A 16,318-nucleotide genomic window follows, 5' to 3' on the forward strand; every position below is an offset into this window, starting at 1 on the left:
CTCTCCTCTCCTCTCCTCTCCTCTCCTCTCCTCTCCTCTCCTTTCTTTTCCCTTTCCCTTTCCCTTTCTTTTCTTTTTTTCTTTTGTTTTCTTTCCATTTATTTCCTTTTTAAATTTAATCTAATTTTTTTTTTACTTATTCACTTTACATCCTACTCATTGATCCCTCCTGATCACCCTGTCCCACAATCATGCCAGCATACCCCCTTTCTGCTCTCTGTGAGTAGGGGCTGCTGGGGTATTCACCCACCTTGGCACTTCAAGTATCTTCAGGGCTAGGTGCTTTCTCTCTCACTGATGCCATACAAAGCAGCCCAGCTAGAAGAATATATCCTATGGTCAGGGGTTATAGCCCCCGTTCCAGTTGTTCAGGACATATATGAAGACCAAGCTACACATCTGCTATATATGTGCTGGAAACCCTAGATCCAGCCCATGTATGTTTTTGGTTGGTAGTTCAGACTCTAAGAGCCCTAAGGGTTCAGATTAGTTGATTCTGTTGGTCTTCCTGTGGAGTTCCTATCTCCTCCAAAGCCCACAATCCTTCCTCCTATTCTTCCATAAGAATCCCCAAGCTCCATCCACTGTATGGAAACATTTTCTTAAATGAGATTCCCCTCTTTCAGGTGACTGAAGCCTGTATCAAGATAACATAATCTTAGCTAGCACACATAGGTCTATTAAAATATTAGCTGAGGGTTTGGAGAGATGATTCAGTAGTTAAGAACACTGGCTACTCTTCCAGAGGACCCAGGTTCAATTCCCAGCACCCGTATGGCATCTGTAACTCCAGTTCCAGAGGCTCTGTTGCCCTCACATGGATATGCATGCAGGCAACACACCAGTGCACATGAAATGACTAGCTGATGTTAACAGTAATCAAGTCTAAGGAAAATCATCATTCAGCCTTCCTGTGCAAGTAAGTTTACTTCCCCCAAAGAACTTGCTTCTTCCTTCTCCATAGCAAACCTGGCTTCTACTGGAGGAACCTGGAGTCATCCATGGTTTGGAATGCACCAGGCCAAACATGGGAATAGGAGGCACCATTGATTACTCTCTTTTAAAATTTAATTTTTTTCCTTTGAGTATTTTGTGCATGTATACAGTGTATTTTGATAATACTCTCCCTTTTTCCTCCCTTCATTTTCTCCCAGACCCTCCTGCCACTTTCTTTCTCTCACAAATTCATATCCTTCTTTCCTTCCTTCCCCACATACTGAAATTAAAAATGTTCATAAGTATGGGTATAGAACCATTCACTAGAACAGGGACAATCTTCCAGAGGCAACATACCTTAAAAAAATTGACTCTTTTTACCCCAGCAGTGATCAATGATCAAATACCAATGGCTCTCATCTTGTGGTAGATTGTCATGAATTCTTCTCTCTCCATATTGGAATGTTAACTGCCTTGCTCTTGTGTAATTCTTACATAGGCCAGACAATGGCTGTTAGTTCATGTGTGCGTTGGTGCTTATGCTGACTAGTCTTAGGTCAACTTGATACAAGCTATAATTATCTGAAAGAAAAGAACTTTGATAAAGATTATGCTCCCATATAAGATCCTACTGTAGGCCCTTCAAGTCTCTATCTCTGCTGGGGCAGATCCGTATGCCTGTCACTCTCAACACTCCACAATCTGCAGGTCTCCCAGGAGATCTGCTGTAGCCAGGGGCAAAGAAGGTAGGTTCCAGACAGAGACACTCAGGCCAGTTAAAACCAGAGATAACGGGATGGTGAGAGACAAGCAAAAGAGCATAAGCAACAAAAGCCAATATACTTTGACACTATCAGAACCCAATTCTTTCACCATAGCAAGTCCTGGATAACACAACACACCTGAAAAGCATGATGCTTACCTAAAATCCCATCTAATGAAGACAATAGAGACTTTTAAGGAGGATATAAATAACTTACTTAAATAAAGGCAGGAAAACACAGTCAAACACGTAGAAGCCATTAGAGAGGAAACACATAAATCCCTTAAAGAAATACAAACAATCGAACAGGTAAAGGAATTGAACAAATAGAGGCAACCCTGGAAATGAAAAATGTAGGAATAAGACCCTGAACTACAGATCAAAGTATCACCAACAGAATACAAGAGATGGGAGACAGAATGTCAGGTGTAGAAGATACCATAGCAGATATTGAAACAATGGTCAAAGAAAATACAATGCATAAAAAGCACCTAAACAAAACTATCCAGGAAATCCAGGACACAATGAAAAGACCAAACCTAAGAATAACAGAGAATGAAGATGCCTGGCTCAAAGGATGAGAAAACATCTTCAAGAAAGTCATAGACTAAATCTTCTCTAACATAAAGAAAAAGATGGCCGTAAATGTATAACACCAAATAGATTTGGCCAGAAAAGAAAATTTACCCATCAAAACAGTAAATGCACACAACAAAGAATGAATGTTAAAAGTTGTAAGGGAAGAAGGCCAAGAAACATATAAAGACAGACAACCACCTCCAACAACCAACAAAACAGGAGCTAACAATCATCTGTCTTTATTATTTCTCAACATCAATGGAATAAATTCTCCAATAAAAAGACATAAACTAACAGACTGGAAATGCAAGCAGGATCCAGCATTTTGCTGCATATAAGAAACACACCTCAATGGTAAAGACAGAAACTTTCTCAGCGTGAAAGGCTGGAATAAAGGTTTCCAAGCAAATGGTCCCAAGAAACAAGCAGGAGTTGCTATTCTAATATCCAGTAAAATAGACTTTCAACCAAAAATTATCAAATGAGATAGGGAAGGACACTTCATATTCATCAAAGGAAAAATCCTTTAAGAGAGAAATCTTAATTATGAGCATCTATGCCCCAAATGCAAGGGCACCCACATTCATAAAGAAACTTTACTAAATTTCAAACCACACATCAACCCTCACACAATAGTAATGGGAGAATTTAACACTTCATTCTCACCTATGGACAGGTCGTTGAAACAGAAACTAAACAAAAGTTATGAACCAAATGGATTTAACAGGTAACTACAGAATATTTCACTCTAAAACAAAGGGATATAGTTTCTTCTCAACACTTTATGGTACCTTCTCCAAAATTGACCATATTATTGGTCACAAAACAAGCATAAGAAGATTGAAATAACCCCATGCATCCTATCAGATCACCATGGACTAAGGCTGGACTTCAATAACAAAAATAACAAAAAGACCACACACTCAGGGAAAACAATCAACTCTCTACTCAAAGATAACTTGGTCAGGGTAGACTTAAAGAAAGAAATTAAAAACTTTCTGGAATTCAATAAAAGTAAAGACACAGCATACCCAAACTTATAGGACACAGTGAAAGTAGTGTTAAGAGGAAAATTCATAGCACTAACTGCTCTCATTAAGAAATTGGAGAGATCTTACAAGATCTCAAGAGCAACAGTCCACCTGAAAGCTTTAGAACAAAAAGAAACAAACACATCCTAAGAGGAGTAGATGGTAAGAAATAATCAAACTCAGGGTGGAAATCAACCAAGTAGAAACAAAGAGAACAATACAAACAACCAATAAAACCAAAAGCTAGTTCTTTGATAAAATCACCAACATAGCCAAAGTAACTGAAGGACCCAGTGACAGTATCCAAATGAACAAAATCAGAAATGAAGAGGAAAATATAACAACAGAAACTGAGGAAATTCAAAAAAATCATCAGATCTTCCTACAAAGGTCTTTACTCAACAAAACTGGAACATCTAGATGAAGTGTATTATTTTCTAGACTGATAACATGTACCCAAGTTAAATCAAGGGCAGGTAAGCTCATATCTCCTAAGGAAATAGAAGACTTCATTCCAAACTCTCAACCAAAAAAAGAAAAAAAAAAAAGCCCATGCCCTTCTCAACACAAAGGATAATTGGGCTGAGAAAGAAAAGCAATCTACAGATTCAAGGCAATCTCCATCAAAATCACAACTCAATTCTTCACAGAGATGGAAAAAGCAAGTATCAACCTTATATGAAACAACAAAAACCCAGGATAGAAAAAACAATTCTCAACAATAAAAGCACTGGTAGGGGAATCACCATCTGTACTACAGAGCAATAGTCATAAAAACTGCATGGTATTGGTACAGAGACAGACAGATCGATCAATGGAATAGAAGTGATGACCCAGAAATAAATCCACACACTTATGGATGCCTGATCTTTGACAAAGAAGAGAAATACATACATACAATGGAAAAGAAAAGAAAACATGTTCGATATATGGTGCTGGTCCAACTGGCAGTTTGTTTATAGAAAAATGAAAATTGATCCATATTTATCACCTTTCACAAAGCTCAAGTCCAAGTGGATCATGAATCTCAATATAAAACCAGATACACCAAATCAAATAGAAGAGAAACTGGGAAAGAACCCTGAGCTCATTGGCACAGCGGGAAATTTCCTGAACAGAACTCCAATGGCTCAAGCTCTAAGATCAGCAATTAATAGATGGGACCTCATGAAACTGAAAAGCTCTGTAAAGCAAAAGAAATAGCCAATAAGACAAATAGGCATCCTGTGGATTGGGAAAAATCTTCACTAACTCCACATCTGATAGAGGGCTAATATCCGAAATATGTGAAGAACTCAAGAAGCTAACCTTCAGAAAAAACTAAATAACCCAATTTAAAAATAGGGTACAGAACTAAGCAGAGAATTCACAACAGAGGAATCTAGATTAGCCTAGAATCACTTAAAGAAATGTTCCAAGTCCTTAGTTATTAGGAAAATATAAATCAAAATAATGCTGAAATACCACTTTACCACCAATCAGAATGGCTAAGATCAAAAACTCAGGTAACATGTTGGCGAGAATTTGGAGAAAGAGGAACACTCTTCCATTGCTGGTGGGATTGCCAACTAACAACTACTCTGAAAATCAACCTGGAGGTTCCTCAGAAAATTGGCAATAGATTTACCTAAAGACTCAGCTATACTAATCGTGGGTATGTACCCAAAAGATGCTCACCATACCATAAGGACTCATGCCCCATTATGTTTATAGAAGCCTTATTTGTAATGGCCAGAAGCTGGAAAAAATCCACATATCCCTCAAATGAAGAATGGATACAGAAGAAACAGGACACCATGAGCTTTGCAGATAAATTGATAGAACTAGAAAATATCATCCTCTTTTTTCCACAACGGGTTTACCGTCAGAACGCAGGTGTTGTGAAAGCCACCGCTAATTCAAAGCAAAAATGGGAAAGGAAAAGACTTACATCAACATCGTAGTAATCGGACACATAGATTCCGGCAAGTCCACCACAACTGGCCACCTGATCTACAAATGAGGTGAAATTGACAAGTGAACCATCAAAAAGTTTGAGAAGGAGGCTGCTGAGATGGGAAAGGGCTCGTTCAAGTACTCCTGGGTCTTAGACAAACTGAAAGCTGAGAATGAGCGTGGAATCACTTTTGACATCTCCCTGTGGAAATTCGAGACCAGCAAATACTATGTGACCATCACTGATGCCCCAGGACACAGAGACTTCATCAAAAACATGATTACAGGCACATCCCAGCCTGACTGTGCTGTCCTGATTGTTGCTGCTGGTGTTGGTGAATTTGAAGCTGGTATCTCCAAGTACGGGCAGACCCTCGAGAATGCTCTTCTGGCTTACACCCTGGGTGTGAAACAGCTGATTGTTGGTGTCAACAAAATGGATTCCACCAAGCCACCATACAGTCAGAAGAGATATGAGGAAATCGTTAAGGAAGTCAGCACCAACATTAAGAAAATTGGCTACAACCCTGACACAGTAGCATTTGTGCCAATTTCTGGTTGGAATGGTGACAACACGCTGGAGCCAAGTGCTAATATGCCTTGGTTCAAGGGATGGAAAGTCACCCGCAAAAATGGCAGTGCCAGTGGCACCATGCTGCTAGAAGCTTTGGATTGTATCCTACCACCAACTCGTTCAACTGACAAGCCTCTGCCACTGCCCATCCAGGATGTCTATAAAATTGGAGGCATTGGCACTGTTCCCATGGACCGAGTGGAGACTGGTGTTCTCAAACCTGGCATGGTGGTTACCTTTGCTCCAGTCAACGTAACAACTGAAGTCAAGTCTCTTGAAATGCACCATGAAGCTTTGAGTGAAGCTCTTTCTGGGGACAATGTGGGCTTCAATGTAAAGAACGTGTGAGTCAAAGATGTTAGACGAGGCAATGTTGCTGGTGACAGCAAAAACGACCCACCAATGGAAGCAGCTGGCTTCACTGCTCAGGTGAGTATCCTGAACCATCCAGGCCAAATCAGTGCTGGCTATGCTCCTGTTCTGGATTGTCACACAGCCCACGTAGCATGCAAGTCTGCTGAGCTTAAAGAAAAGGTCGATGGTCGTTCTGGTAAGAAGCTGGAAGATGGCCCCAAATTCCTGAAGTCTGGTGATGCTGCCATTGTTGATATGGTCCCTGGCAAGCCCATGTGTGTTAAGAGCTTCTTTGACCATCCTCCACTTGGTCGTTTTGCTGTTCTTGACATGAGGCAGACAGTTGCTGTAGGTGTCATCAAAGCTGTGGACAAGAAGGCTGCTGGAGCTGGCAAAGTCACCAAGTCTGCCCAGAAAGCTCAGAAGGCTAAATGAATATTACCCCTAACACCTGCCACCCCAGTCTTAATCAGTGGTGGAAGAACAGTCTCAGAACTGTTTGTCTCAATTGGCCATTTAAGTTTAATAGTAAAAGACTGGTTAATGATAACAATGCATCGTAAAACCTTCAGAAGGAAAGAATGTTATGTGGACCTGTGTGTGTGTGTGTGTGTGTGTGTGTGTGTGGCAGTTTTAAGTTATTAGTTTTCAAAATCAATACTTTTTAATGGAAACAACTTGACCAAAAATCTGTCACAGAATTTTGAGACCATTAAAACAAGTTTAATGAGGAAAAAAAAAGAAGAAAATATCATCCTGAGTGAGGTAACCCAGACCCCAAAAGACATACATTCACAAATAAGTGTATATTAGCCAAAAAAGTAGAGAGAAGTCAGAATACAATTCACAGAAATTAGGAAGTTTAACAAGCAGGAAATCCCAAGTGAGGATGCTTCAGTTGCACTTAGATGGGGGAAGAAAATAATCTTGGAAGGCAGAGGGAAGGGGGACCTGGGTAGGAAAGGAGAGAGGGAGGGGAAAATGGGAACAGGATCAGGTATGGGGCAGGGGACAGGAAAGAAGCCTAGAGGGTCAGCAGAATGACCTGAAATGTGCAGCTTCAGGGGGTGGAAGGTGAGGGGACCATCTAGAAAGTACCAGAGACCTCGGAGGTGAGAGGCTCAGAACTCAATGAGAGTGATCTTATTTGAAATGCCCAACAGTAGGGAGAGAGAAATCAAAGGGTCCACCTCCAGTAGATAGACATGGCTTCAAGTGGAGGGATGAGGTTACCAATCCACAGTCAAAATTTATGATCCAGAATTGTTCCTGTCTAAAAGTACTGTAGGAACCAAAATGAAGAAGAGACTGAGAGCAAGGTAGTCCAGTGACTGGCCCAACTTAGGATCTCCCTCACAGGGAAGCATGAAGGCCTGATACTACTACTGATGGCTATGGTGTGCTTACAGACAGGAACCTAACATGGCTGTCCCCTGAGAGGCCCAACCAACAGCTGACTGAGACAGAAGCAGATACCCAACCATTGGACTGAAGTCAGGACCCGATGGGTGAATTAGGGGAAAGATGGAAGAAGCTGAAGAGGAGGGTGACCCCACAGGAAGACCAGCAGTTTCAAATAGCCTGGACCCCTGGGTGCTCCCAAACATTTACCATCCAACCAAGCAGCATACATGAGCTGGCCCAAGGCCTCAGACACATATATAGCAGAGGACTGTCTGGTCTGGTCTCAGTGGGAGAAAATGTCCCTAATCCTTGAGAGGCTTGAGGCCCCAGTTGTGTGGGGAGCATCCTTTAGGAGATGTGGGGAGGAGGAATGGGATGAGGAACTGTTGGAGTGGGGACCCAGATGGAGAGGGCAATGGCTATATTGTAAATAAAATAAAATAAAATAAAATAAAATAAAATACAAATGCCCTGCTGTAGGGCATTTTCTTATATACTAATTGATGAAGGAGGGCCTAGCCTATTGCAAGTAGAGTCAGTAAAGAGTTCTCTGTAGACTCTTCACCAGCTCCTGCCTCCAAGTTTTTGCCCCTTTTGAGTTCCTGCATTGAATTCCCTCAGTGTTGGCTTACCACCTGGAACTGTAAGCGGACATAAACTGCTTACTTTCCCAAGTTGCTTTGATCAAGATTCTCCATCAATAGTAACTGCAATCAAGACAGATCTGTCATGTACAGAAGACACAACTTTGAATTGCTAACTTCATATTGAATGAAAGTGTCTGACATTTCCTGAGCTCTAATTTCAAGTACTATCTTGTAGCTAGCATCTGTTGAACTGTCACAGTCAGTAGGAATATTACAATCCCAGTTTCCAAGTGAAGGAACCGAGGCACAGAGAGCCCGTGTAATAATTGACTCAAGATCCCTCAGTAGTAGAACTGAGCTTTGAAGCTGGTCAATTGAAACCCTAACTCATTGTTAGGAATTACTATGGGACATTCCTAAGTACTTATCTTCATTTTCAATACATAATCTCTAACACTTTAAAATATCACACTAGATGACTAGTTTGCTCATTCTATAGATAAAGGGAAACTAAAGACCAGTAACTAAAAGTGGGACATGGTAGCTCTATCATTGGTTTTAAATGGCAGCACTTACGTATTCTTTTTCTCTTCTCTTGGCTCTTCTGCCCAGGGCTTTTGGCATTCTTAGATCCTTAGATGTATTTTTTCATCCATTTTCTGAAATTACCAACAATTACTGCCTCAAATAACCTTTTCTGTCTTTTCTTCTGGAACTCAAAGTCTAGGTATATATTAAGCAGCTTGATATTGTGCCCCGGGCTGCAAAGGCTCTTTTAGGTTCTTTCAATCTAAAAGCCTAAATGTGGCTACACATAAAATGTAAACCATATCAGCTTGGCACTCCAGTGCAGGCTTACAGGCCCAGTGCTTAGAGTCTCAAGGACAGCTTGATTTCAAGTTTCACTCCAGTTGGGATAGGATAGAAAGAGTATACCTCAAAATATTACACATACAAAGTAGACAGAGTCAAGAGGTAAGTTTTATCATCACAAACTATTGAATACTATTTAATGATTATAATTACATTTTATTTAAACAATTTGCTTGAAATTCAGTATACATGTTTTTATCTGTCATAACTCATGTATTTTGTGAAGTAAGCTACATTTGCATATTCATATGTTTTCATATGTGCTCACATTATTTGCCCTTCCTGTAGTAAATTATATGAAGAGATAGTCAGGAGTGAGTGAGATGGCTCAGCACATAAAGGCGCTCGCTGACAAGCCCAATGATGTGATTTCAAAATGAGGGTAGTACCTGTGGAAAGAAAACTGACTCCCGAAAGTTATCCTCTGACTCACACACACACATACACACACACACACACACACACACACACACACACACACACACACCATGGCATACATGCATACAATAAAATAAATACAAAACATAAAAAAAAATTACATAATAGGTACTTGCTGTGTACTACCCTGGTTTAGGAGAGCCCCCAAATTGAAGTGTAGAGAGCATGAAAAAAAAATTAATCATGGTGTGGTATTGTGTCAAGACCCCAAAAGTCCAACATAATTTCTTTGGGAGTGCTTAGGAGAGTATGTTTAGCTTAGTATATTTAAATTGTTTCCAAAGCCTGAATTCTGTCCTGGAGGTCTTCAGAACTCAAGACAGATGAGTTGTTAATGACCTAAATAATTAATTAGCTAATGTTATGGACAGTAGTAAACTGGGAGGAAGCCATGTGCAGAGACTGCAGGAAGGCCACTGTGTTCTGCCTAGCCTCTTGTAGGTCAGAAACTGGAGATGAAGTAGCCTTGAAATTAAAGTGAGTTTTGTACTCGAGATATGTCGACTATTGGGACTAAAGGCATGTGTCACCATGCCGCGTAAAACACCATTATTCGTAAGTTTTAAAATATTAAACATAATGAGTATGAAGAAAGGGTGATAGGTTTTCATATGCATTTTACCTATAGGGCATGTATGATTGACTTTAAATTAGGAGACATTTTCCACAATTAAACGACCAACAAAAAGCATAACAGTGCGAAAATTATAGTACCAAGTACACCGAGAAAAACGGTTGCTTGCAGTTGGGGAGACTCAACAGGAAGGCAGATGTCTTTTTTCTTTTTAACTTTAGCTGAGGAGGTGTCCTCTGGATGACAAAAATTCACTTCTTAGTACACATCTGTGAGTAACTACAGTAATACCCTGAATATTGATTTTGCATCTACAGGTAAGTTTTAGTTAGTGGCAAATTTGCAACTGAGAAATGCATTAAAACAAAAAGTAAATGAATGGATTATATTTAACTCAACAGTCCTTCATGACTAACTTTTTATTTTTGAGTTAGGGTGATAAAGATGTTTTCTGTTGATTAATAGTTCCCCAGTTGTACTCAAATATATATGGGATAATACCAACCCCCTTTCTTTATGCAGAGCCTTGAAAGTCTTTAATAAGGTGATGAGTGTTGCATTTCTTTTTCAAAATGTAGTATTTTCTAAATTATATCATTATATCATATGGGAGCACTGCTTTAAGGTGTTCCCCCAAATTCATCCATAACAGAATCTCAGTGCTCAGAAATTCCCATTCCAATAGGGAATCCATGCCTTGCAAGGACTGTCATTAATGCTGGCAAGTGACCACTCTCCCAGGATGCTTCTCATGACAGTGGCGGACTGTGTATTTCCAGTCTCATTTCCCAGAGACTTAATTGTCTCCCATGTTATATCTGAAGTTAAATTCTTAAGAATGCTGTATTCGCTAGGGGCTCTCCTCCAAGGAAGAATGTTCACTGAAAATTGCATTCTTGCTGCTTTTCAGAGTTGGACACTTCCAACTTTAATAAGCAATTAAAATAATTCATATCACGAGATAGAACATATGTATCTCAACCTCAAAATCTGCTAGAGGAAAAAAAGACAGAACTCAGGACAGCTGAAGATTGACAAGCATGCCTCAGCTCCCTCAGAACAACATCATCTTAACCAACAGTAATTTAGTCCTTAGAAATGAAGGATCTTTTCACTCATTTGCAGAACAACAGACAGTTCCTCCCAAGACTGTAGGAGGAGAGAGTTAAAGCCTGTTAGTTTAAGATGCTGTGTAAAAATTTCATGTCTTTCTTACATAGAAATATTACAGTATATTTTCTTTATGGATCACATTCTGTACATTTTTTAAAAAATTAATTTATTCACTTTACATCCCAATATCGGCCCTTCCTCAGTACCTGCTCACATAAGTCCTTCTTCCATTTCACCCATTCTCTTTTGAGAAGGGGAAATCCCCCTCTGAGAGTCACCCCAATAGTTACGCCCCTACTCCCTCACACATGAAGTCACAGTGGAATTAGACACATTCTTTCTCACTGAAGCCAGATAGAGTGGTACACTTAGGGGCACGTTCTGTATCTTAAGACTTGGAAGATCGCAATAAACTTTGGACACTGGCCTTTTGTCTTAGTTTGGGTTACAAGCAGGAAATGAAGGTGGCTTTAGAAAAGTTAGAATTATGAATTTAATCCATGAGGATTTGTAGAGGACAAGCTGAGAGAGAAGGAGAAGAGAAGGGAGAGGGGAAAGGGGAGAGGGGAGAGGGGAGAAAGAGCACACACGTTCAGGTGAAGATGCTGGAAGCATAGTTCTAGGAACGATGTCTAGGTTGAATTAAGTCCATAATTTCCTAGGCTACGGGAACTGTATCAGCCAGCTCCCCCAGGACTGTGACAAAGCACATAGGACAGCAAGCTGGACAGAGGACAGACAGATCCTGATTCACCAATTCAGAGATCTTCTCACCTAGCTCACAAGGTGAGGCGGGAGCGTTATGGTGAGAAATAGACATAGAAACAACACTGCTCACATGACTAAGCCTGGAAACAAAGAAGGGACAGGAAGGGACCTGGACCTGAAATTTCCTTAGGGACACATGCTCAGTGATTTAACTTTCTCCCACTTCTTAAAATTCTACCATCTTCCCAAAGCCCCACAAGCTGATGACCATGGCACACGGCCTTTGATAGACACAGAATCTAAGTAATAACAGATTGAAATCTCATCGAAATTCAAGGCATGAAATCTCCTTTTTTAAAAAAATGTGGATTTGAATTTAACAGGACATAGTACACATGGGTTCAGTAGCTTTTTCAAATAATATCCAGTTTTCTGGGACAATAAAAAGATAAAAATAGATAGTCATAAATAGTGCAATAGGCCCAAGAGTTTTTATGTTCTATAGTTATGTGCCATCATCCATATATAGTAGAATGACTATGTGACTTTTGTTCTTATGGTCCATTGTGGTTTCTGGATCTAAAATTTTCATTCAAGCAAACCGAGTAGCAGAGTGCAGAAGTATTATGTAGAGGCTTGTCTGTGGAATGTTTTGCCCTGGTTTGAAGTATTATTTGGGAAAGCCTTGTAATGTGAATTGCCATGAAAGTGAGAATTTAAGTTTCGGTGTCATGGCGCTTCTTCCTGTTACAGTATGAGAGTTATAGGATTTCACTGATCTGCCATGCTGCCACCCACAAAGAGACACACAGATTTATTTATATAAGAGAAAGGAGAAAATGAATATTAATCAAGCCAATGGCAGCATGTGGCACATTTGTAAAGATGTTTCATAATCTGATTATTGAAGCTTATGAAGAATTGCAATCATGAAAGAATGTAAGTATCTGATGATCACAGATATGTGCATGTGTGTGTGTGTGCGCACACGCATGCACATAAAACCCCACTACACCCCATTTTTATCTCAACTCTTCAATCCTTACAGAGTAGTAGAAATTGTTATCTTCATATCTTAAAATAATCTTTAAAATATTTATTTACGTCTATTCTATTATGAGTCCATGTCTTGCGTTGCCGCTGGGCATGGCCGCTGGGGGAGGCAAAATGCCAGGAGTTTGACTGAGCTTATCCAACACTATCGCTGGGTGGATGCAGGTCTTCAGAGAAGCATTAAGACACTGCTCATGGGTGGGGAAGCATAGTCTGAGATGCAAGAAAGCCAAAGCTGGAATTCCCTAACTTCTAGGCATCTAGTCACTACTAGAAAACTGCACAGAGAAGATGGAAATGAAGTGTTGGGCCTCGATGGGACAGCTAACAAGGCTGGGACCATTGGGGGCCTGAGCCCGGGGCCAGGGCTGGGAGTGGTGGGGCTGGGGCTTCCAGGTTAGCTCATTGGCAGGTAGTAGCGGTTGTCTAGGGTGCAGATGGGCCTTCTAGGGAGATTTAGGCAGTGGCTCTGTAGGCAAAGGCCTGTTCCACGCTCCCCATGGTGGTTCGTTCGTTCCCTCTTTCTTCCTTCCTTCCTTCCTGCCTGCCTTCCTTCCTTCCTTCCTTCCTTCCTTCCTTCCTTCCTTCCTTCCTTCCTTCCTTCCTTCCTCTCTCCCTCCTTCCCTCCTTCCCTCCCTCCCTCTCTCTCTCTCTCTCTTTCTCTCTTTCTCTCTCTCTCTTTCTTTCTTTCTTTCTTTCTTTCTTTCTTTCTTTCTTTCTTTCTTTCTTTCTTTCTTTCTTTCTATTAGATATTTTCTTAGCTTTCTCCTTTTCAGGTCTCCCCATTCAGAACCCCCCTATCTCATTCCCTCCTCCCCCTGCCTCTATGAGGGTGCTCCCCCACTCATCTACCCACCCACACCTGTCTTCCTGCCCTGGCATTTCCCTACACTGGGGCATCAAACACCCTCAGGCCCAAGGACCTCTCCTCCTGTTGCTGTCTAACAAGTCCATCCTCTGAATGAGACAGACCTTGGTTCCAAACTGCATATTGATTGTTCATCACGGAAAATGGATGCGTATCGTATCTCCTTCTCAGAGTGGACCCTGGTTAAGTTAATTAAGATTAAATAACTTTTGCAGGGAGGAATATTTGGGAAGGGATGCTTATTGGCTAAACCCTCAGGACCTCTAGGCACCTCATTAGCATGGAGAACTCTGTTCTGGGTCTACATGACCACAGGTCACTTCCTTATGTGGGAAGTGTGGCAAGTGTTCCAGGCCAAGAATCTGGCAAGGACCAGGGAACCTCTAAACCTCAGGTGTGTACCCTGTGTTTCTGGGGGCTCAGACCCACTCTACCCACCAAGCTTCCTGGCAGGATTTACAGTCCCACATTCTATGAGTGTGTTTTCCCTTAATATATGTCCACGCGTGCCAGAAGGGAACATTAAATCCTTCAGCACTGGTGTTACAGTTGGTTATGAGCTGCCCCATGGATGCTAGAAATAAAACCCAGGTCCTCTGGAAGAGCTATCAGTGCACTTAACCACTAGCTCATCTCTATAGCAACCCCATCTCTTCTTAAAACAAAACAAAACATAACATAGCAAAGCAAAGCAAAGCAAAGCAAAGCAAAGCAAAGCAAAGCAAAGCAAAGCAAAGCAAAGCAAAGCAAAGCAAAGCAAAGCAAAACAAAACAAAANAAAGCAAAGCAAAGCAAAGCAAAGCAAAGCAAAGCAAAGCAAAGCAAAGCAAAACAAAACAAAACAAAACAAAACAAAACAAAACAAAACAAAACAACAGAGTTGCATACATCCCAGGCTGGTCTTGAGAACTCACTGCATTTGGAGATGACCTTGAATTTCTTTTTTTTTTATTTTATTTTATTTTTTTTTTAATTTGAATTTCTGATCCTTCTACCACACCCCTTTCAAAGTTCTTGCTTTACAGGTATGTGTGACTATTTTTGTTGTCCTGTGGCTTTTGCATGTGACACAAGCACTCTACCAACTCAGCTACATTACTGACTCTTGAATGTTCTTGTCTTATAATTTACAAATACTTGAAGACCTCCCATTGTATAAATGATGGCTTTTGGATCAAGGCTGTTTTGAATATAAATATTTTTGTACCTGACATTCTCTTTTAATACAGAGAGTGGGTCATTATGTATTTGCAAGTTTTTTCTAATAGTAAAGTTTATAAAATTTGAGAAGAAATTTTAAAACAGGACTGGGAGCACAGCAGATGAAAACAGAATGGCCAAAAGTTTGAGAACAAAGGATGCGCTGGACCTCACAGAGCACTGTACAAGGAGTTTACCTAGTCTTTCCCATAGCCATTTGGGTGCAAGGCCCTAGTATCTCAGACTGTGATGTCAAGTGTATTATACTCAGAGTATCTACTGCTGACATCACCGATACCTATGATTTCCTAAAAACACAGTAGAAGCATTTCTTCTTGTACATCTCAAAGATGTCTTCTATTCAATTCAGGGGAAACAGAGAGGGTGAACCCTCTTTCCTCAAGTGCTTACCAGGAAGCATGGTGAGTTATAGTTTACCATCTAACTCACTTCACAAGTACACTGTGTTTCTTATGTGGCCTCTTTATGAAAGGACCAGAATACAGTTGTGTATAAAATAAAGGAACAGGGTAAGGTGTAAACCCTGAGTTCTGTTTGGGACGGAGATAAATAAATATAGGATAACAACACTGTGATTAATGATAAGAATGAACCGATGTCATGGCTAACTACAGGCTGGCTGGATTTGGCTTGAGTCCCACCAGAGCACTCAACCCTGTTATCTCCCCTTTGAAGAAAGGCTAGTTAATTGGAATGATGCTGTAAAGCACCACGGAAATTGAAAAATCATTTCTTTCACTTAAATGTGTTTGATCCAGCATATCAAAAAGTATATATTTAGGGTTATACTTTCTTGGGTGAGATGTTTTGAAGCTATAAAGGTGTGAGTTATAATAATTTGCCTTCTAGTTACTCATAAAATCCTTAGCTTTCCTATCAACTTTTGCCCTAAGAAAAACAACTTTTTAGTGAAGGGAAAAAAAAGTATCATGTGCATGCTGCTGTTTGTTGCCTGGGGGATACTTCAATTTTGTCTTGTCTTACAAAAATAAATGAGATTTCAAAAGTATTCATCAGGGAGATGGTGGAATAATGACTGGAGAACTGATGGGGTGGTTTTCAAGATAGAAGTATGTGACTTGGAAGAACACAGACTTCTATAATTTTCAGACTGAGAGGATTCTTACCTTACTTCCCATGCTGGGACAAAAAGTCAGGTCTGGGAGCAGAATCCAGCATCCAGCATTTCTCACATTCTGTGTTCGACTTGGAGGGCCTTGATGCAAACATGGATAATGCTAAATGAGTTCATCTCATGTGTTTGAATGAATTGATCCAAACACCATCTTTCAAGTTAGCTTTCAATT

General features: G+C 40.4%; 1 pseudogene; it reads left to right on the top strand.

Annotated features, from left to right (window-relative positions):
- The first annotated feature begins 5,176 nt into the window (after positions 1-5,176).
- On the top strand, positions 5,177-6,754 carry LOC110285691 (annotated as a pseudogene).
- The last annotated feature ends 9,564 nt before the right edge of the window (positions 6,755-16,318 follow it).

Source organism: Mus caroli, chromosome 19 (assembly GCF_900094665.2).
Source record: "Mus caroli chromosome 19, CAROLI_EIJ_v1.1, whole genome shotgun sequence".
Taxonomy (NCBI): Eukaryota; Metazoa; Chordata; class Mammalia; order Rodentia; family Muridae; genus Mus; species Mus caroli.